Raw genomic sequence first — 23,767 nt, forward strand, 5'->3', positions numbered from 1 at the left:
ATCACGAGAAACACACATGAAACGCACATGAAAGCCCTGCACGCAGTTCACACATGCTCCTCATGGTTTTTCACTTTACCTGTTCCAGATGCAAGCGTAGAAAAAGAAGAAGAAGAAGAGCTTCGCCTCGCAGGTGTCCGCGGCACCAACGTCCCCTCGTTGCCTCTGGCAGTATGTGTGGTTTTGTTGATACTGGGATATTTATATTTATATATATGTGTATTTATCTTTGTCTGTACTGATTTGTCCCAGCTTGTCTCCTCTGCGGTCTCCGTGAAGAGCGGTGACCGGGAAGTGGCTCGTGCGATCACGGCATCAGTCAATGTGGTTATTGACCCGCGTCAAGATTTTCTGGATGCAAAACGGCGCCTGATGTGACGCGCTGCCTGCCCGCTGCTGTCTCCCTCGTTCTTTGCCTCTCTCCTCTCAGTTTCTGCCTCTCACACTGCGTCAGGCTCCGCTCCCCCTCCTCTCTCTCTCTCTCTCTCTCTCTCTCTATTTCACTGCCTTTGACTCTCACGCTCTCTCTCTCTCACACACACACTCACGGGAACAGACGGTGATTAATTCGTTAGAATTCCACCTCTCTCTCCCTCTCTCTCTCTCTTTCCTCTGCTCTCCCTCTGTTTCTATAGCTATGTGCCTCGATCCGTCGCTTCTTCTCTGAACTAAAGCGTCCACCAGCCAGCTGTTCCGGTAGCCAAGAGAGCGAGAGAGAGAGAGGGTTGCTTGGCACTTCAAGCGCAGCAGACAGTCATTTAGATTAGATGCTTTCCCATTTGGAGAGCGACATACTGTAGCTGTATAAGTGCTGCACTATCAAACCCAAACTGTGAAAGTTCTTCACGAAACTATATGAAATCCAGCCTGGAGTTCTTTAGAAGACTAGAAGAGCCGTGCAGAATAGCATTAGAGATATACTGTAGTTTGTTTTGGAGTGATAGGATTTCACATTACTGCCTTTTTCTATCTGCACTCCAGCTGCCGCTGCTGGAAGCATCAGGTCTCTGCAGCTGGAGGCGAAGTGACAGAAGCCTACCAGACTGAACAGTTCAATGTTATTTAAGGTTGGCTGTTTGCCTACATGCACTACGGGGCAACCTGATGTCCTGCCAGCAGACATGGTCAGATTAACTGCCTCTTTAGTGCAGGCACACATACACACACATACAGAAACAGACACACACACGTGGGTGCGGATAAATAGCTAAACAACTTAAAAGCGCTATGAATGCTGAAACCACATATCACCACTACAACATGTACTGTGGTCTAAAAAGAGAAGAAGAAAAAATATCAGAGCTTCTGTTAAAAGTCGTGCACATTAAACACACAGTTGGGTGTCCTCTGGCTTATGTTTTGTGTTGCATTAATGGATATGGAAACTATATATAAATCCAGTGACCTAGCGCTACATGGCTGCAGGTGATGGCTGGCATTATAGTGAACCCAAGTCTTGTGACCCTCATCCTGCATGATTGAGTATTTAGGAATTAGGGGCAGATGAGGCTGGGTGGGGGGACAAAGGAAGAAACAGAGGGAAAGACACCTCATTCATTTGCATAAATCCATGCTCGTGTCTGCCTCTGTGGGCATGTGGGGTAAGTAAAATCATACAGGACTGCACAGCAGACCACTCAGGAGCTTTTGTGAATCGCATATTAAATCTCCTGCTTCTGCTGGGTTATTGAGGCAGCTGACCGCTGACCTACTGTATTAAAGCATCCCTACGAGGGACTTAAGTATTGAATGATGAATCACCATATTATTATTGATGGAATAAAAAGGGTGAGTTAAATGACAGAAAACTTAATCAGCATATCAAAGCCACTCTGTGTGTTTTTACTAAAGGATTCTTCAAAATCTGAAGATTGCCTGACTTGGTAGATTTACAGCAGGCAATAACAATGGTCAGAATGAGCCCACAGGGCATTATCGCCTGTGTCCTGATGTCAACATTACATTTAGTTCCCTCCAGCGCCGTGTTTTAGCTTTTCAACTACACTCATTTCTTTCACTCCTTCTGCTCCCATCAGAACTGCGTCCAGATGTATCGGCATCTGTTTCCAGGAGAAAGGCTCTGAAAAGCCCACGGCACACCTACCTTCTCATGCAGCACCAGATTAATGACAAAGTTATCGATTAGCTGGTAAATGTAGCGGAGATTTCAGCAGCTAAAGAGACATTTCCTACACCAGCTGGCAAGCAAGCACCGGGCTGACGTTCTTCGGGTGGAAATAAAACAAATCGAATAAATGAGAACATTTCTGCTGGATGCTTCAAAGATGCGACATTAGTGAAGCACACAGTAGTTGTTTTCAAAGCTCATTTGCACTGCACGCAGCGCTAAAAGGAAGATTATTACCTTTAGATGGACAAATCAATGAAATGCAACATAAAGTATTCTTACACCCTCTCTGTATGATTTGCATGTATTATTTGCAGCGATCATCAGTCCGCCTCAGCCTCTTCTTAGATGCCCTCGCACTAAGACTTTGATGATCCTAATTTCCCAACATGCTTTTTCAAACCAAGGTTTGATTATTAGAGGTAAAATGATTTATTCATGACATTAAAGCTTTGATTACACTGTGCGTGATCAGTTTATAGATCTACTAAAACACAATCAGTTCACATGGGAGCTTTTAGCAGAAATCAATATTCAATACCAAACAAACTAAATCCACTCTGATTTGTAATCTATGCAGACTTAAACATATCAAGTGAACCTCAACTAAAAGTTTAGAGTAACTCCATCTATTATTCAAAAGCGACTTTGGTAGGATTATGCTCATATATATATATATATTTGCTTTGTTGACTGATATCATTTACTGATTGTGTTGCATCATTATTCACTCACACGAGTGGCTAATATTTATCTCTTGTATCAATTGTTCACCGGCTAAATGTTTAAAGACAGAGTGACAAAGATTTAGAGTGACAAAGATTTAGAGTGACAAACAGTTCAGTTGTTTTCTTACATACGAGGAGATTTATGAAGATTGATATGAAGGTGTATGACTTATAAAGATTTCTTTTTTTCTCTGGAACAAAACTGGAAATGCGTGACATGAAAAGAAAAGAAGAAAGACTTGACTGCTATCAGCCACAATGATATTTTCACTAAGTATCAGCAGAGAGTTTTATAATCTGTGTGTGTTGTTATAAAGCACCCCTGCTTTATCCAGATTTCACAAAATTATTTCAGTGCTTTTTTGTTTTGTTTTTGTTTTTTGCTTCAAAAGTTCCAAAAGTTTAAACGAAGGGCAAAAATTCTTGAACTCTTGAATAAAATAGTCAAGATGCATAATCAAATTGATTCACTGTAAAAACAAGTGAGTCATACTTCTGGTGTTAGTTTGGCAGTATCTTTTTTTCTCCCCACAACACAGTGACTTTCAAAAACACCTGGAAAATAAGAATGAAGTTTTGAGCTGTAGGTCATGCGCGTTGGCAGGACCCCAGCACCACTATGCAGTAGTTCACTAAATCCGCCCTGCACTGTGGTCGACTGTGGATATAAAATACATCACTTCCTGTGTGACTGTTGAAAGTCAGTGGGACATTTTGAAACTGAGCCATGGACACCTCGAACCTGCTGTAAAAGTGTCTCGCTTCGAGACCTTTACAACTAAGCATATTTAAGAGATGTTGTGTCACATTAAGGTATTTAACAACACGTTTTTCCTTTGGACAAAGGCCAGTAACCAGGATAGCTGCTGATCATGGTTGGATGTCTCCTGTGAGCATCTTTTCAAGAAACTCAAAGAGCCGCTGTCCCAGTTTCATGACTTTGAGTTGAGCACTGCATGTGAATGTTCACCTACAGTATGTTTCTGTGTATCAATTAAACATCATCTTATTGAGCCTAATGTGTCAGAACACTGCAGAGGCCATTCTGTCGCTTTAGCAGATTGTTATTTGATTAATTGTCCGTCGAGGTGTCGTCTGAGATGCTGACTCTTTCTGTACTCTCAGTGACAGCTGAGCAAATTCACTCTGTGTATGCATGCACGTATTACAGGGTCAGGAACTAACCTGCTAGTTCAACATGACTTCTATTTATAACTGAGTGAAGTTTTATAATTAGTTTTAAATGCATGTGTGATGTGTTTACATCTGTATGCACAATTCTTCCAGATAACCATGATTTTGTGTTTTTTGTCCAAAAGCAAACTCAGCAAAGCTCGTAAAATATCTTAGGCAGCTGTGAAGGCGACTTGAATCAGGTCCGTCACTTTTTTCTAGAGTGACCAACAATAATATTGGAGAAGCTAGATTCATGGGTGAATCATTAATTGTTTTAAAATGAATGACTGAACGACTGATTGATCATCTGACTGTTAAATTGGGAGAAATTGGGTGGTTGTTACATTTACAAGAGTTTAACTTGTAATTTGAACCAAATAATTTCATGTTTCTATGTTAAATGTAATTAAAACATGTAAAATATGCATGAAATTCAAAAACTTAACACCTGTTAAATGTATTCTTGTTGTGATGACATGATACAATCTAGTAAGAGTGGATAGTTGCCTAGACTCGCGATATTCAAACCACAGGAAAATCACTGTGGATATTGTTATTTATTGTGGTTTGACCAGTCAAGGACACAAATATAAAGAAAATTCTCTATCAAGCCTCGTAATCATTGATTTCCTACTTTTCTTAACTATGACGGCTCAGTGGTGCAGTTGTTAGCACGGTTGCCGCACAGCAAGAAGGTCCTGAATTTGAATCTACCTTTCTGTGTAGAGTTTGCATCTTCTCCCCATGTTTGTGGTGGTTCTCTCCAGGTACTCCAGCTTCCTCCCGCAGTCCAAAGAAATGCAAGTAGTGGAGTTAAGTTAACTGGTGATTCTAAATTAACCATAAGTGTGAATGTGAGCGAATGTGGCTCATTTAAGCACAGAAATGGCACCTAAATCAAGAGATGAAACAGTGTTCCATCTACAGCTAACACAGAACTTAGGAAAGGTTCTAGGAAAAGATGCTAGAAAGGATGTTGGATATGGAGCTGCCAGGCAGGAGGAAAGAGGAAGATCTCAGAGGAGGTTCATGGATCTAGTGAAGGAGGACATGCAAATGGTTGGTTTGACAGAGGTGCATGCAAGGGACAGGGTAGGATGGAGGCAGATACCTGCTGTGGAGACCACTAAAGATGAGGACATAGAGGAGACAGAAGATTTTAGTCACTTTGTTAGTAGCAGCCTATCTAAAAAAAAGAGAGATGAATCCATAAAAAGTCCCATAGATAACACAGTTTGACACCATAAAACAGTATTTTTGTACTGCATAATGTGCATCGTGCCTTTAGGAATTTGAGAAAGCTGGACAAATAGTCAAAAGACAAAGTGGTAAGCCTTAAAAAAAACTACAACAGATGAACAGTATCAAAATAGTAAAAGATCAAGCAAAGACCAGGACCCAAGAGATGCATCTTTCCCTTCACTTGAGCAAGCTTTTGTTTACAAAAGCCTGATCAGAAATCGTGTCAGTTTAAGGGTGGCTGTCAAGAAGCCATTTCTGAGGAAGAGAAAAGGCTGAGCTATGCCAAATTACACAAGAACTGGACTGAAGTGGCAACAGGTATGAATCCAAACTTGAAATCTGTAGCTCAAATAGTTGCCAATATGCATGGAGGGGGTCAGGAGAGAGAAAGGTAGAGATTCTGTCATGGCTTGGTGCTGCATTTAAGCCAGTGGTGTTTGGGATTTATGAGTACTGTCAGATTTCAATCCATCGTGTAATACCACGAGAAAAGCCTCTGATTGGGAACAGGTTCATCTCTCAGCATGACAATGATCCCAAACACACTGCCAGTGCCAATGCAGTAAAAAAAAAAAAAGTACACCTGGATAGAAAAACGCACAGTGAAGGATTATCAGTAATGGATTGGCCTCCCAGCACCTGGACCTTAACATCACTGTAGCAGTGTGGGATCATCTTGATGGATCTTGAGGAATAAAAGGAGGCAAAATCTAAAGCAGAACTCTGAATGTGCTTCAAGAACTTATGATACATTTTAATAGCAAAATACTGAAAACATTACAGCACCTATTTCGCTTTTTTGGGTTTTTTTCTTCTTTTCTTTTGGAGGAGTGGGACCTCCTGTGACGACCATATGCAGCATATGTACCGAATCTGCAACTAGGCATATGCTTCAGGTGCTCTTGTCTATCCTTGCCCACAAACACAGGAAAACATGGAAGACAGCAACAAGTGCAGCTGGCATAAAGGCTCCAAGTGTAGAGAAATCTTTTTTCTTTTTTTCAATCATCCACAATTAATTTTGTCAGTTTTTCTTTGGCCAGTTGTGGTATACTATCATCAGTTTGAGAATATTCACTTGCAGACCCTATTTGTTCCATGTGTGTTTTTACCCGCCACATTTCCTCCGCATGTGGCCTACATTCAGACACAAACGGGCACACAATCGCTCATTTAGTGTGGAGAAACACACTTACAGGTCGACCGATCTGGCAGACAGGCAGGCAGAATAAAATGCCGACAGGTGGAGAGCTTCAGATGACTGACATGAGGAGAGCAGAGGTGAGAAGGAAGCCTATCGAGCATTCTTGAGTTGCTTTGGACCCCTGTCACAGTGCAGCTGCTGGTAATGTCACCTTCATTTGTGGCAGTTGTGTATTGTATATGTCTATTGTCACAGTTACAACATATATATATATGCAATACATAATACAATGTGTGATGTATTACAATGTTACAGTTACTTTCAGTTCCAACAAGGACCCAAAGCTTGCCTCACCAATCTCCTTTTTTTTTTGTGCTCATAACCTTTGTTTGAGTTCACACATGCTCATCAGCATCTTTCCTCCTAGCTCACAGCTAACATTTTTAGGTTAATGTTACTGCTGTTGCTCAGCAATGGGGGACAAGAAAAGTGAAAATTAGCCCGTGGCTAGAGGAACAGAAGCCGTCACAATGCAGATGAAGATGAGCTAGTATGGAAGAAATAAGCCCTCATCTAAGCACACTTTGGTTTCAGAAAGCACAATGAAACAGAAGAAAACTATATGCAAATGCTACAAGAGGAAGAGCCTTCTCTGATGAGGAAACACAGACAGACTATTCCAAGTGCATGCTCTAGAAAGAGGTAAAAGGAAATAATCAGGGCATTACTCAGGTGTTTGATAAAGATGTTTATTGGAAAAGGCATGGGCTGTATTTAAGCTTTTGAATATTGGATTTCTTGGAGCAACATGAGGTGTGACACAATGATTTAGATAGATTTTTTTTCAGCAGCTGCCTGCCTGAATACCTGAGCCACCGAATATGGCATGAAATATTTACTCTCAAAGTTACAGTTTAACACATTTTAGATTAGAGTGAAGAGTCCAAGGAGCTTGGAAAGAAAGCAAATCTTCTTCAGGTCTAAAATAACTTTTAGACCTTTTACGACTTAGATGACTAAGAAAACATTTTAGAGTTTAAATTTCACTATAAAAAAGTTCAAAGGCTTTGTTGCTGTTTAATATTTAATTAATATCACTTGGGATTTAAAGCTATAATTTTATGTTTAGAGCACAGTGTAATAATTTTAAAAAAAACACATCATGGTAGTTTTTGTTCATAAGTGAATCTTAAAAAGCACTGCTATATCATTACCAAAGTAAATGTGACCCTTAAGTGTTATATTTATGTTTCCCAGTCTACAATTTGGCTTTTTGTCAAAGCTAAACCTGGTATGTTGCTTAGAGGTTAGGATGAAGTATAGGTTGGATTTAATAAAGCAGAACTCAAATGCAGAGAACTGTATCGAAACATATTTTCACTTAGGTTTTTTTTAGGTTTTTATGCTAAGCACCATAAATAATTGTGTTCAAATAAACTTTCATTTAGATTATCACACATGTATGATGCCCCCATTCACCTGTGGTGAGAAAAAGGCTGTCTTACCTCAGCTGTCGATATGTGTCCAGTCTATTTACTCTATAGGAAGTGTAAAAAAAAGTCATCTGATACGAGTTGATGAGTCACTGAAGCTCACTTCCGTCTGATGACAGTGATACTGAGTTGAGTTATTGGGGTATGATCACCTTTCCTGTCAGTAAATGATAAATGAACTTAGATAGCACTTTTATAGTGCTTTATACAACATGCTTCATTCACACACACATGTATGCAAACATTTTTTTCATATGTCTAAGTGCTTTCTAGCTTACATTCACAGTCCAATGGACACATCAGGAGCCACCCCCGAGGTAAGCACTGCTGTTTTTGCTGCTGTTAGCCGATGGTAGTGAAACTTTCTTTGAAGTGAATCTAACACTGTTGGACTCAGACATCGTGAATAAGCTCTCTTGTGTTGCAACAATGTCATCAAACTGTTTAGCAGAGAGAAAGTGGGACTATTAGGTCTCTCAAGCCCAACAGTAGCTTGGCTAATGTTAGCTTAAAAATACTTGTCGTTGCTGTTTAGATTAGGAAGCGTCAGGTGTCTGGGGACAGCAGGGTCATATGTCTAATCAGCTGACAACAACATCAATAAATTAGCATTTTGATGCAAGTTTTTGTGTGTTAGAGCCTTGACTTCAGTTCAAGAGGTGACCCTTGAGGTGAGGAGGAAAAGGATGAGGCGGTAATGAGGGAGGAGAAAGACATAATGAGAAAGAGATTACGGAAAGCTACATAGCTACATGTGCAAAGGTTAAATGGTCACATATAGTTTAAAAGAGCTATTTGTGATCTTTAAATGAAAAAATAAGTTATGTGTTCAACATGTGTGGCCAGTCTCTAACCACATACGTAAAATGTGATTAGATGGAACATGATGTTCGCCTTGGCCACTGTATTCAAAATAGTGGGGCAACAGTATGGCTTCCACAAACTGCAACTATGCATCTTTAATGGATACGTTCATCAATGCATCAGTTTGTTAGAAGAAGTAATTACATACTAATGCACATATTTATCAGTAAAAGATTCTTCTTTCTATAATAAAATTAATTGTTATGCCTTTAAATCTTTAATGTTTAAACTTTGAAACAGTCAGATGGAAAGAAGCTGAGAAAAAGTGAGAGAGAGAAGAAGTGTTTTTGATTAAAGTGATGAACTTTAATAAGTTTAATAAATTAGTCCACTACAGCTGACAGCAAAATCAAAAACTGCTTTTGTGTCAGAACTAAAAAAAAACAAGATCCAAAGCCTAACTGACTACTGCCCAAAATCAATAATAGAGTTAAAATGTAAATGAAATCTTGATCGACATCACAACATTTTAAAACCTAACTGATGCAAACCACCAAATAAAATCCTGATGAATGTGTGCGGGTCTGCATATGTGTGCATTAATCTGTGTCAACGTCTGTCTGGGACTGCAGCCCCAGAGGACCAAAGTCTCCTTTGATATGGAACGAAAGGCCAGCGGTGGCAGCGAAGACTAGCCGAGGCAAGAGAAAACATGAAAGCTGCAGCCGTAATTATGCTTAACCCTCACCCCCTTAAGGAGAGATTTGGTGATGCAACATCGCTCCTCCTTTACCAAGGTTGATAAAACAACAGCACATCGCTCTACCTTTTGTAAGGCTAAAGAAAAAGTGTCTTTTTTTTAAATAAGAAGCACACATGTACACACACATGATGGAGGACAGAATGAAGACGGAAAAGAAAAATAACATTGCACTTGAAATCTTTTGAAGGCAGCATCTGTAATCACTCATATGCCGTAATTATATCCAAGCCTTCATGGTTCTCACACAAACATATGTAACAGTGTGCTCACACATACAGACATACATGCGCTCATTTATCTCGATGCGGTAATAAGACTAATGATATCCCATGGGTACCTCAAAGTGTGAAAAAGGGACTGAAGAAGGAGAGTGGAAAAGAGAAAGAGCGGGAGAGTAAGTCTTTGTGAACAGTGTGCTCTCATCTCCGTTGGCAGGAACGCCATTTGTGAGTCTGTATGATGTTTAAATAGAGACAGCCACTGACGCGTGCGTGCACGCACTCGCCAAAAGACTCACGCATATGCACAAAGACGAGTGCGTGCGCTGAGTAGAAGACAGAGACTGGGGGAATGGAGAAGAAAAGAGGATTTAAGCGACACTGGCAGGCTCTCACACTGTTTTTAGGTCAATGACAAGAAGCCTATTCAACAGAAAGACACGCCGACACACAAGTTAAAAGTACACAAATACTCGCAGTATACCATTCACGGATGAGCAACTCCAACATCTGCATCCACGCACGCACAAGCTGTGCATACACACAAATATACTTAGCTGCATTTACAGTCAACCCTAAGAGACCGTGGCAGTACTAGAAAGGCTCGACAGACGTTGCTCTGTCTGTCCTCAGCTGGTATTTTTTCCTCATTGTCCTCTCCTTCATGTCTTCCCCCCTCTGTCCATTTATTCTACGCAACACGTAAACAGGAGTTTGTTGATGCTGTTTTCTACATGGACCGGCTCCATTTCCTGTCCAGTTTGGAGGCTGTGTGTTCCTGACCCACCATGTTGGCCAGGGTTCAAAGGGACAGTGTGTTTGTTTGTGTGCAAGTGTGCGCATGTGTGTGAGCGGGCATTCAGATCAAAGGGGGCTGGAAACAGTCTGTCATCCCACTAGGAAGCATCAAGTCTCATGCATATTCACCAGAGGACGTGCTTGTGTGTGTGCACGTTCATGTGTGTGTGTGACAGCATGGGTGTTTTAATGAGGCCCAGTCATTTGCTACTTCACTAATCACTTATCTTTAAGAAGTGTACATCATTTCCTGCCAATCAACTAACTTCCACCCGGTCCCATTAGCATTAAGCTAAAAGTCTGATTAGAATTTATTCACGGGAGCAGGTCAGAGACAGTCAAGATGTGGCACTTCACAACGTCAGAACACCTGTATGAATATTAAAATTAAAGGTATACCTCATGTTCTTGAAGTTCAATCTATTCTCTTCCGCTTATCCTTTTCAGGGTGCCTATCCCAGTTGTCACAGGGCGAGAGGCGTGTGTAGGACCGCCTTTTTATAATCTAAATGTGGTCGTTTTGGGTGTCTTTTCAACGTCAAACTAAGACTCATTTTAGAGGTCGTTTTTATGCCACTTCCATAAGCTCTGTAGTCCCATGTTTCCAGAGGGTGGAGGGCATGTTTTCTGTACAGAAACAGATATGTGTGAAGGAATGCAGCATGATCAGTGGACATTTCCAAGTTGGCGCGGGCTCTTGATATTAAGACAAAACTGAGCAGCTGCTTGGATTTGGAGCAGAAATGTTCCCAGGTTCTCACAAGCAATTTGCAAAATGTGCGTATCGATGAAGACTGTCAGGCAGATAATCTAGTTCATACACACATACCTGCACAACTTTCTCATACTTTGGCAGTCTCCATATAAATAAAGACTTTTTGTCAAGGCTGAACACAACCTGGATGAGGAATGGTGGGTGGAGCCCACTCAGGAGCTGACCAATCAAACCATTATGACAGGAAGTAACCAAACGCACGGAACTACTTACTTTTACATTTACACTATATAAATGTACACTTTCATGAAAATGGGTATGAAGCTCTCCTGTCGTAAGACTGACATGGAGGATCTGTGATTATCATATATATACATTTTTGCAATCAATAACATACTACCATCTCTCGAGCAAGAGAAAAGAGAAAACTAAATACATAACTCACCCTTTTCTGAACCAACTAAGACCTTCATAGTCCCAGTATACAACAAGATGGACGCAAAAGCAGACAAAGAGCTGTTCTGAAATAGTAGGAAAAACTTGTTCAATAAACAGATGACTTAATATATTGCTTCCTTTGGGCAAATCAGAATATCCAGTAAAGTAAGGGGGGGAAAGTCAAGCAGAAAAAGGTGAAGATTAAAAAAAAATCAATCATAGCCACTCGGGGGATTGCCACTCTGTCAAGCAGCACATGGTTGGCCAAGTAAGAAATCCAGCTGGTTCTGCATACAAACTGCCACTCACTTTCTTCCAGATGTACTTTTTCTTAGTCACGCTCGTGTGCTTTTCTCTATTTATTTCAAACTGGATTCCATTGGATAAATTGACTCTTTTGTGACCACTACCCTTTCTGTCCTCTTCTGTTTTAATTCATGCGATATGGATTTTCCCCTTCAGCAATTACAGAAGTCACTGATTTACCCCTTCAGACTGTGTTTGTTTTAATCTCTGTGCTTTCCTACCCTCTTAATAGAAATGTCCTTTGGGCATTGTTTGGCTACTCAAGGACCCCTGGAATCAGCTCATGGCAGTGTTGTGCTTTAAGTAGCGGCCACGTTGTCAGGTGGGTTTTGTTTACATTCATTCTGAGATTTGCCTTTTTCCTTGAATAGTAATATTTGTTTATTTGTGAAATGCCAAAGAAAAAAAGATAAAAGATACCCCACCCTGACATCATCCATCGATGGTGAAATCCTGTTTTGAAACATTTGGCCATTGAGCATCATCATGTCATGAGTGACAGTTGAATTTGGCTGACAAACCAAGGATAATGGCCCTATCGTGCCCTAAAGCACACCCAGCTATTATTTTACTCTAACAAAACACTATGTTCCTTTTCTTGCAAACTTTAAATTAGGTTTAAAACTAATGAATGAATTAGTGCTGTCAAGCATGTGACCACTGGGCTCTAGAGCAGTGGAGATGTGTTCTCTGCTTTGAAAAATCATGATTCTCCATCTGGCAATCCGATGGATGAGTCTGGGTTTGTTGGTACTTGTTTGACTGCATTGTGGCACATATAAAGTATGGTAGAGGGGGGATTATGGTGTGGGGGTGTTTTTTAGGAGTCAGCCCCTTAGTTCCAGTGAAAGGAACTCTTAATGCTTCAACATACCAAGAGATTTGGGGTAATTTAATTCTACCAACTTTGTGGGAACAGTTTGGGGATGGCCCCTTCCTGTTCCAACATGACTGTGCACCAGTACACAAAGCAAGATCGATAAAGACATGGATGAGCAAGTTTGGTCTGGAAGAATTTGACTGGCCTCAATGTTACAGAATACCTTTGGGAGGATTTAAAGCAGAGACTAAGCCTTCTCATCCCTCATCAGTGTCAGACCTCACAAATGTGCTCCTGGAAGAATAGTAAAAAATTCCCATAAACACCCCCCTAAACCCAGAATAGGTGAAGCTGTTATATGTGCAAAGGGTAGGCCAACTCCATATTAATCCCCATGGATTAAGAATGGGATGTTACACAAGTTCATATGCCCGTTAACCCAGATGAGCAAATACTTTTGGCAATTCAGTGTACCAATCGTAACATTATTTGGAGATAAATTATCTGGATTTCAATTCCCTCGCTTCTTCACTTCAAATTAGTACATGGGGATCTGCCAGGCCCAGGAGACACCGCCAGTCCCCATCGAGGCCTTCCCCAAACCGCACCTCAATTCTTGATTAAGCCATTCGCCTTTATCTACTAAAAAAATGCTGCCCAACCTTCAATGAGGACGTGGGCCCAGCTAGTGAAAAACAGCAACAAAAACATTTCTCTTTACAGCTCAGATTTATAGTTTTGGTGAGTAACTCATCAACACATAATGGCACATAAAAAATCTATGACTATGAATGTTGGCTATGAATGAACGCTACAAAAAAAACAAAACAAAAAAAATAGTTTTATTACATTTATTACATCACTACTTCCAAACACAGCTGATGCTCGGCTCTGCAGAAAGCATGGCATGGCAGTGTGTGTTTACTCGTCAGCTGTTTACCATCTGTCAGTGATTCAGGAAATGCACACTAGCAGGTGACAGTCATTCATCCAGCATCCACATCAACAAGGTGGAAATCTGTAATTGTGTGTAAGTATTGAGTGTATTTTATCCTTTCACAGTTCATATAAAGAAACTAAAATATAAAGGTTCCATGGAACGTCAGCTTATTTAGTTCTCAAGCTGGCAGGCATGATTTTAGTGCACGTTCACTGACAAGAGAACTATCCCATCACCCCAAGGAGAACGGCCAAGTTTTAAGCATTATCTCATTTTAACACCTGTTTTGCCAGTTTTGTAGTAAATCCATCCATTTTCTTCTGCATATCCTAGTCCGGGTCACAGGGGGGCTGGAGCCTATCCCAGCTCCCATAGGGCAAGATGCAGGGTACGTCCTGGACAGGTCACCAGGCTAAGACATAAAGACAGACAATCATTCTCATTCATGGGCAGTTTTGAGTTACCATATAACCTAACCCCACTAACTGCTTGTCTTTCGACTGTGGGAGGAAGCCGGAGCACCCAGAGAGAACCCAAGCAAACACAGGGAGAACATGCAAACTCCACAAAGAATCCAGGTGGTGGGACTAAACTCAGGACCTACTTGCTGTGACGCAACAGTGCTAATCACAGTGCCATTGTGTTGGTGAACAGTAAGAAAGCTTAAACTGTGGTGGTGTGTACTGCTGCAGTGAACAGGGCAGCACACGGCTATGGGATGTGAAGATGAAGTCCAGGGAGGGAAAGTTGTCTCCAGTAATTCAGTATAATTTCACAGGTAAAATGGTCACTGTAAAGGCAAGTGTTGGTGGGGACCCTCTTCTTCAAAGTGTCTCTTTAAAAAAAAATCAATCCAGCTCTCCTTCCACAGATCAATTTTAGTAATTTTTAATGAGAGGACTGAGCCATCTGCAAAGTCTGGCATCAGGGGAAAACTAATAGCACAGTAAAGGCACAACTAGCTATCTACCAAAGTTAACAAAAAAAAGTTAACACAACCTGTTTAATTGATCAGTCAATCAGGACCTTGGTGAGTGACCACTGCACCACAGTGGTCACTCACCAAGGTCCTGAGTTCAAACCCACCAGGACCTTCTCTATGTTGTCACCGTGCCTGTGTGACATGCATCTAAATCGGCTGTAGTATGAATGCTTTTGTTCTCTCTGTGTTAGCCCTGCCGTCAATTGGCAACCAGTCAAATGATAAGCCCCTTCCTCTTTAACCTTAAATTGGATAAGTGGTAAAAAAAAAAAAAAAAAAGGATGCATGCAATGTTCCCTCTAATTGCGCACTGCTGGCACAGTCTCTGCGCACAGAAATTCTGCATTGTGCACAAAAAAAAATCTAACCTGAATTGAAATTAACATTAATACTTTAACAACTCTGTTTTGCAGTGTTAGTCAGTGAGTGACTGGCTGCTCCCATATGGGATTAGAACGATGCCACTTTATCCCATAGTCCAGCCAATAATGCGATTCGCATTTGTGTATAAGCAGCTAATCAACGTTGCTGACAGGCTATGACAGCGTCCTTATGGGCCGACACCGGTGTTTTAGTTAAGCAGCGTGGCTGATGTGGAGTGAAGCCACGTTAATTACAACGTGTACAACCATTGGAGATGTGAGCAGGACAGACGGAACAATTGACGGAAAAAGTGTGGACTTTATAGTTTTTTATAGTTTTTAAATTGTGTTGATAGACCACGGAAAACCAGAGTTATGATAAAAAATATATGCAATGTTTGTTATTTTTCCTGAACACTATCGTTGTTTATATTTACTGTGGGAAGAAACGGTAAAAACTGCGTTTTATAAGGAAAACGCTAGAAAGCCTGCGAGCAAAAACACCCCCCCTCCCCCAGCCTTTCCTATTGGTCGAAAAATGTACCATGTCGACCAATCAAATTAGATGGCAACATGGCATTTAGTTGTTTAGGAAGGGGGAAGTTTTAGGAGTGACAGCGGTGTTTTGAGATGTGCGAGATCTGAGAGGTTTAGCGCAAATCTTGTGTAGTTAGTGTGTAGTGTAGTCAATAGTTTTGACAGGAGTGATACATCTCCTGTTGTCAGGCCTGCAGGTATCAGGCTGTTGTTCTCCTTTCTCTCATAGTGGACAGAAATTAAATGTCATACAGGACTCTCTCCCAGACCACAGACTCATACTCACAATACAAGTCAGAGCAAAATAATAATAATAATAATAATAATAATAATAATAATAATAATAATAATAAAGTTGTGTGCACACGTCTAATGTTGCTCACAGTGGTCCAAGGGATCGCTCAGGGAGTTTGTGTGTTTGCTCAGACATGTGAAAAATTAGAGGGAACATTGGATACATGGATGGATCAGCAGCATCTGGAGAGAAATCTTTAGGTACGTACCCATGGCTGTTGAATAGCACAGTTTGATGCTAATGATATTCATCCACACGAGAGACTTCTACAAACTTAAAAGTGCACTTTGGGCTTTTAGAGTTGTGGTTCCCTTTTTGCTTGTAATCAAAAGCAGAGATTTTTTGTGACCCCCTCAGTGCACATCTATGATTTGTGAGCAAGTTGTTTGAGGATTGATTTTCCTTTCACACTCTGTTTTACTTGGATACGTTTTAGAGGTCTGCACGGGGACTTGTAGTACCTTAAAAGAAAGGAAAATCTGAAAAAGATACAGTATAGCAGAACTGAACTTCTTCCACTTTTCTAGACTGGTGAGCATATTGTTGCCTCGCCAATTATCTTGCAAACATCTATTTCAACAAGTACTGTTGTGTCAGAAACATACAGGTATGACTGATAATTATCTACTTGCCTTTGATGTATTTGTAGATCACTAACATTTTGATTTAGCATTTTCACAGACGTCTGTTCATATTCATATAAGTGCATACTCTCACACGTGGGCCCGGGCATTGTCCTGCACCAGGACCCACTGCATTAAAGTGGGGTCTGTCGTCGATTGATCCAAGGAATTCATCCCAATACCCAATGACAGTCAGGTTGCTGTTGGCTACCCTGTAGAGGTCTGTGCGTCCCTGCATAGATATACCTCCCCATACCATCACAGACCCACCACCAAGCATGACCAGCTTGGTGGTGGCAGCCTAACCTTCTCCACACCTTTTCCAGGCCCTTTCACATCTGTCACACATGCTCACCGTGAACCTTCTTTTATCAGTAAAAGTGAGTAGAGGACCCACTAGACACTTTGGGTCCTTATTGACATAATCATGATGGTTTAAGGACCTTCTACAGCCCTGCCAAGCTCTCCTAGAGCAACTCCAAGAGGCAGGCAATCTCCTCCATGCTCTTGAGACTGTGCTGGGAGACACAGCAAACCTTTTGGCAATGGTGCATATTGAAGTGCCATCCTGGAGGTGTTGGACGGTCTTTGTTACCAGTTGTGACACTGACTCTAGCCAAATGCAGAACCCGTAAAAAAAAACAGTCAGAAAAGAGAAGGAGGGAAAACCATTCCTCTTTGGGGGGTGGTGTCATTGTTGCCCCTCTAGTGCACCTGTTGTTAATTTCATTAACACGAAATCAGCTGAAACTGATTAACAACCCCCTTTGCTACTTAACTGAACAGATCAATATCTCACAAGTTTAACTGACTTGATGCTAACTCTGATTAAAAAGTCTTCCTTTTAAATTTTACCTTTTACACTCTAAATACCCTAAAGTTACCAACTAAAATCTTAATCCTGTCTGGTCTCCTTTATTCAAGACCTGCTGCACCTTGCCTGTTTCACAGTGATATTTGACTGGAAACTCTACAACAAGAACATAAATGTTTGCTTTCAAATCTACCAATGCCTGATAAAGTTTTTATTTTATAAATATCTGTCTTGCACTCCAAGCTAGTAAATAACTTAATGAAGGCTTTTGCAGGTTTTGAGGATTTCTGTTTTCTAATAGAGCTGGCGTGTAACAAATCTAATGGAGACAGTCATCTTTTTTTGTTGTTTTTTTATAATGTACATGATGTTCCAAGATGACATATTTCGCCTCCATGCTGTTTATGAGTTGAAGATGTGCGCTATATCGCTGTTTTAGTGCTGCCTTTAAGTTCTAAACACAGGGCTGACAGACGGTAACTTTTTATGCCAAAAGTGTTTCTATTTTTCAACAAGAGCAAAGCTCCACCAAGAAGGAAGATGAAGTGTTTCTGTGAAGCCAACACAAGCCGATAAGCAGGAAACGCTTCATGTGAAAACATAATGGCTGCCATAATTCACCAGCACCTTAACACTTCCCTAAAGACCCAGTATCTGTTTATGTACAGTACGTGCGTGTATGTGTGTCGCATTGATTTATCAATTCTCAGATGGCTTAAGCAGCGTCTGCTTTAAATGGGTCAGTTAATGACCTTCTATGTTAACAAGTCGCAGAGGGACATAAATCTGAGTTATAGGAGAAATGGAACTGGAGATGATTTTTATATTTTATTAAGGTTGCGTTTGGACACACGTCTGCACAGAGCCTCATACGAGGTGCTTCCTCTGCAGTGCAAGAAATATGAGGTTTCGATATGAGCAGCAGTCCCGTCGGCTTCTGTGGAATCAATCGTCTCCCTGCAAACAATATGCCCCCAGGCAACAATAGACAGGCTTAGTTTGACTGTGTGTGTTTGTGTGTGCACTCTGCATGTACATGTCCATGCACATGTGTTTGTCTGCGTGCCTGCACAGATATTTGTGTGCAGTGTATGTGTCAAGGACAGCTGTTCCTTCTGTTCCTTAGTAGGGCCTCGGGCAATTCCCCATCCAGCCTGTCCAAATGCTCCTTTCTTCAGGGGACAGCGTTGGATTGTCATCGTTCTTCGCCCTTAACAAATCCTTCCCAGTGGCAATCATCACAGGCTGATATCTCTGCTGCTTAAAATTTTTGTTTGTTTAATTTCAGCACTGGTAGCTTTGGAAGTGCTGATTATAATATCACCTCCCCCTGCATCTTTCAGCCTCATCTCTTTGAGTCTTTGTACATCACCTCTATGTTGCTACAAACCCGGGACAAAGTTTGTATTTCAAGTGTTACTAATTATCAAGGCAAAAACTTTTGTAATAAAAACATGAAAATCATAAAGGAGAAGAAACACAAGACACAAAAAATGGGTTGTCAGTGGTGTCATCCGGGGGGCTCTGTTATGATTTTTGTATTTCACTTCATTAAAACCAATAATATTCCCTCATACCCAAGAGGAACATGAGACTGTAACACTTATCTGACTTAACCAAGCAAAAACCTCCAGGGCTAAGAAATGCAGCCAGCACAGAGGTATAAAAAAATGCAGTTCCTCTAATGGCCCCTGGAGACCGGCTCCAAAAAAACGAGTCAGTCCCCTTAGACTATGTTAAAATTTAAAACTTAACCTGCAGAAATAAACAGGAATACAGCTGGTTAAGAAACAGGGATTTTGGTCTCCTTGGCTAATTTCCCCCTTCATGACATCCGTATGGTACAGTACGGTGGTCCTGAGGGGTCAAACGCATGGCAACTTGAGAAAACAACAGAAAGTGCTGCAAAGCCGCATAACAGAAATAGTAGGGGAAAAAGACAACAAAGGAACAGAAAAACATCCAGAAAAAACCCTCACGAAACACAACAGAAGTGTTTTTAGGAGACAAGAGCGTGATAGAACAGCTGTGGAGGTGAGAAGCTACCAGTAAACAGCTAATAGCGAACATTTATCTGTAGAATTGTATGAATCATGCAATTAAAACACACACCACATGCATCTTTTTCTGCTTGACGACATAGATGAATCTTCTGCTTCTTTTAAGCGTGTCTCAATGCGACCCTTTTCCACTTTTTCCACTTTTGCAGCTTTTATGTCCGATTGTGGCTCAAGAGTTGGGAGTTCGCCTTGTAATCGGAAGGTTGCCGGTTCGAGCCCCGGCTTGGACAGTCTCGGTCGTTGTGTCCTTGGGCAAGACACTTCACCCGTTTCCTACTGGTGGTGGTCAGAGGGCCCGGTGGCGCCAGTGTCCGGCAGCCTCGCCTCTGTCAGTGCGCCCCAGGGTGGCTGTAGCTACATTGTAGCTTGCCATCACCAGTGTGTGAATGGGTGGATGACAGGTTGTGTAAAGCGCTTTGGGGTCCTTAGGGACTTGAAAAGCGCTATACAAATACAGGCCATTTACCATTTTTTGCCTCCCCATAAAAACTTCCTTTGTGTTTTATTCGATTTCCTTTGTGTATTTTCTTTATTTCTATTGTGTTTTGTGTATTTTGCTGGGTTTTTTTTCTCAGGTTGTGGTGTATTTGACATTTCCCAGGGCCACTGTAGAATAAGGACACCGTTTTATACCAATTTAAACTGCATAAGGGACTCAAGCCTCAGGGCTTTAGAACAGTTGTGTACGACCCAGTCAGTGAAGTCATGGTGGCGACATCACTCTTCTGTGATGGGGCGATCGTGGCTCAAGAGTTGGGCGTTCGCCTTGTAATCAGAAGGTTGCCGGTTCGAGCCCCGGCTTGGACAGTATCGGTCGTTGTGTCTTTGGGTGAGACACTTCACCCGTGGTGGTCAGAGGGCCCGGTGGCGCCAGTGTCCGGCAGCCTCGCCTCTGTCAGTGCGCCCCAGGGTGGCTACAATGTAGCTTGCCATCACCTGTGTGTGAATGGATGGATGACTGGATATGTAAAGCGCTTTGGGGTCCTTAGGGACTAGTAAAGCGCTATATAAATCCAGGCCATTTACCATTTCTGCAGTCTGTGGCGTGAAAGAACAAGCATGTCTGGCTAACAAGGCTGAAGCTTATTAGGAGTCAAATAACCTCACATTCACAGTCAGCATTAACTATTTAAATGAACTAATTTCATCTCCAATGATATGACCTCCCTTTATGAACTTCAGCACACAGTCCAGTATGAAGTTTGAACTTTTTTCATGAGGTTAAAATAATTTTTTTTGTTTCCATGATCGAAATATGCAGAGACAGGCCCATTTCTCGGCTTCTTAAAAGGTGTAAACTTACTTACAGTCAGTTGAGTTTATGCATGTTCGCTCATGGTTTTATTTTTCAAATTCTTTCCCAGTAGGTCTGGTTTTCCTTACATGGTGCCCCAGTGAATAATTTTCATCTGTTAAACTCCTGGCTAAGCATTTTTGCTGCATTTTGCAAACTTCTTTAAGCTTACAGTGGCTTTTCAGCTGTATGCCCCACCCCCCACCCTCGAGGTTTACCTTTGGCCACCCTCGTCCACCACACACACACACACACACACACACACACACACACACACACACACACACACACCACAAAATCTCATAAAGGAGAACTGGAAAAGAGTAAAAACCCACATTTTCTCTGTGACATTTAAATACTAGAAATTAAATACACACACACAGTATGATGTGTGGAGGGGAGTTAAACCGAAACACAAAATATTCAGTCAAAGCAGGAACCACCACAGCTGAATGTGACTGATTCTTCTAACTGCTAACGTATGCAGCTCCACTATCCTTTATTCTCTTTCCAGAAACTCAGTCAATATTTATTTTTTAACAAAACATTCCCTGATATCATTTGTTGCGCATTTAAACCAACCAGTTGTTACACCGTCTGGTCTTTCTGTGCCATACAGCTCTCTCAGTTGCCAACTTAAAATTAGGCGCTCCAGAATACACTTAAGTCCAGTTACTATTTGATTTGCTCTGGTGGTCTTAGGCCTCAGTAATACACTTCTAGAGTCCAATTAGCAGCCAGTCCAGTTGTACCAAAAGCCTCATTATTATTGTTCTGGTTGCAGATGCCCACAGTTTACGTGGAAGAAGTCAACTTGTCTGCAAAAACATTAACTACAAGAAAAAGTGCAACGTAAGCTTTTGGTTTTTACACCAGAATAAAAGTTGTGCCTTACCACTGAAACCGACACATTTCAAAAGGCAAAGATTGTTGTTTGAAGGTGAACGGCTTTAGCAATCAATTTCACAGTGACTGCCAGCGACCACTTGCAACGAGTAGGGAAATGTTCTCTTTTCTGTATTGACCAGTGTTTGTGACAGGGCCCTTAGGGTTCAATACACTACCCATGCAATACTACTTCAAATATTCTCTCTTGTCTCCTATCAACTCACAATCTATAAAGGGAAGAATATCTACACACAAGCAGCATCTCAGTTTCATACTCTCTATTAATTCAATCAGACATATATTTGTACTGCGACTGTACGAAGGTCAAGTATTTGCAACATCTGCACAGAAAATGCGACGTGTACTTTCTCAAGAGTTTGAGCACTTTCTGTTCGGTCCTTTCTACAAGATTCTCAGAATAAAGACACAGCTACAAAGACTGCTTCCCTTAGTGAATGCCTGTTAAAAACTTTCAGTCCACAAGGCTTCAAAATGAAGCGAAGGGGGTCAAAAACCTGGAGGCCCTCAAATGGCCACTTTAAAGTTCTTCCAAAAGTGTGTCCACCCTCGTAAACCGCCATACTAAAACATTTACGACTTTTAAGTATCTGTTAATATTTTTAGTGTATTCTTCCCTTGTGGTATAAATATTTTCTGATAATTTCCCAATTTAAACCCTTGACAGTGGCTGTATTATATTTAATACATGAGCTTTTGTGAGTTTTTTGAGAACTTTCCATCATTAGTTTGACTTCTTTACGTCCAGAAAACTTAAATAAATTCCAAAATACATTCTAATGCATCGGAGAATTGTAGAAATTTAGCAAATATGATGCTAATTAAAGTTCATACATAAGGTTAGGGTTTTTTTTCCAAGGTTCAGGCTCTCAGGGATTAAACAATTGTATTTTATTTCATCTAAAATGCCCCCAATGTACTCACTATGCAATAAAAAGATATTTGTAAAAAATATATCTTAATATTATCCACAGCAATGAAAAATTAAATAAATAAGTACGGAAAAAATCCCCTCCATGCTAAGATTCCATACTGAGGTAACCTGAGGAGTGATTACATATGACCCCTGCTGACTGGAACCACCTTTAATACGCCGCAGGGTTTTTTTCTGTGCCCTTTGAAGTGACCTCAGCAGGACTCAAGAGTTCAGGCTTCAGAACGTTCCCTTAGAAACTTGTAATTCACACTGAAGAAAGCACATTTCAGTGAAGCAGAGTGATGTGGACAATGGGCCCACAGTAACAATAAAGAGAAAATAAACACAATCTATGAGCTCAGATCAGGCAAAAAGCCATAAAAACCACCTTTGAAACCAAGGCTCGAGTCCTGCTCTATTAGCCTGCGCGATCTTTAAAGTATACTTCATAGCCTTCAGCCACACAAGAAAAGCTCCTTTTCAAAATGACACTGTTTTCTTTACAGCAGAGTTCAGTTACAGTGGGGCAAAAAAGTATTTAGTCAGCCACCGATTGTGCAAGTTCCCCCACTTAAAATGATGACAGAGGTCAGTAATTTGCACCAGAGGTACACTTCAACGGTGAGAGACAGAATGTGAAAAAAAAATCCATGAATTCACATGGTAGGATTTGTAAAGAATTTATTTGTAAATCAGGGTGGAAAATAAGTATTTGGTCACCTCAAACAAGGAAAATCTCTGGCTCTCACAGACCTGTAACGTCTTCTGTAAGAAGCTTTTCTGTCCCCCACTCGTTACCTGTATGAATGGCACCTGTTTGAACTCATCATCTGTATAAAAGACACCTGTCCACAGCCTCAAACAGTCAGACTCCAAACTCCGCCATGGCCAAGACCAAAGAGCTTTCGAAGGACACCAGGAAAAGTATTGTAGACCTGCACTAGACTGGGAAGAGTGAATCTACAATAGGCAAGCAGCTTGGTGTGAAAAAATCAACTGTGGGAGCAATCATCAGAAAATGGAAGACATACAAGACCACTGATAATCTCCCTCGATCTAGGGCTCCACGCAAGATCTCATCCCGTGGGGTCAAAATGATCATGAGAACGGTGAGCAAAGATCCCAGAACCACACGGGGGGACCTGGTGAATGACCTGCAGAGAGCTGGGACCAAAGTAACAAAGGTCACCATCAGTAACACACTACAACGGCAGGGAATCAAATCCCGCAGTGCCAGACGTGTTCCGCTGCTGAAGCCAGTGCAT

General features: G+C 41.2%; 1 protein-coding gene across 3 annotated transcripts in view; it reads right to left on the reverse strand.

Annotated features, from left to right (window-relative positions):
- The window catches only part of LOC309707803 (protein ELFN1-like), a 134,303-nt gene extending 133,920 nt beyond the window's left edge, over positions 1-383 (reverse strand). For all 3 annotated transcript variants that reach the window (XM_082535350.1, XM_082535347.1, XM_082535348.1), the window contains exon 1: positions 80-383. The gene's annotated coding sequence lies outside the window, so the exon portion shown is untranslated. The remainder of the gene's footprint in view (positions 1-79) is intronic.
- Positions 384-23,767: the final 23,384 nt, after the last annotated feature.

This window comes from Aulonocara stuartgranti (assembly GCF_965226115.1).
Source record: "Aulonocara stuartgranti genome assembly, chromosome: 6".
In the NCBI taxonomy this organism is placed as follows: Eukaryota; Metazoa; Chordata; class Actinopteri; order Cichliformes; family Cichlidae; genus Aulonocara; species Aulonocara stuartgranti.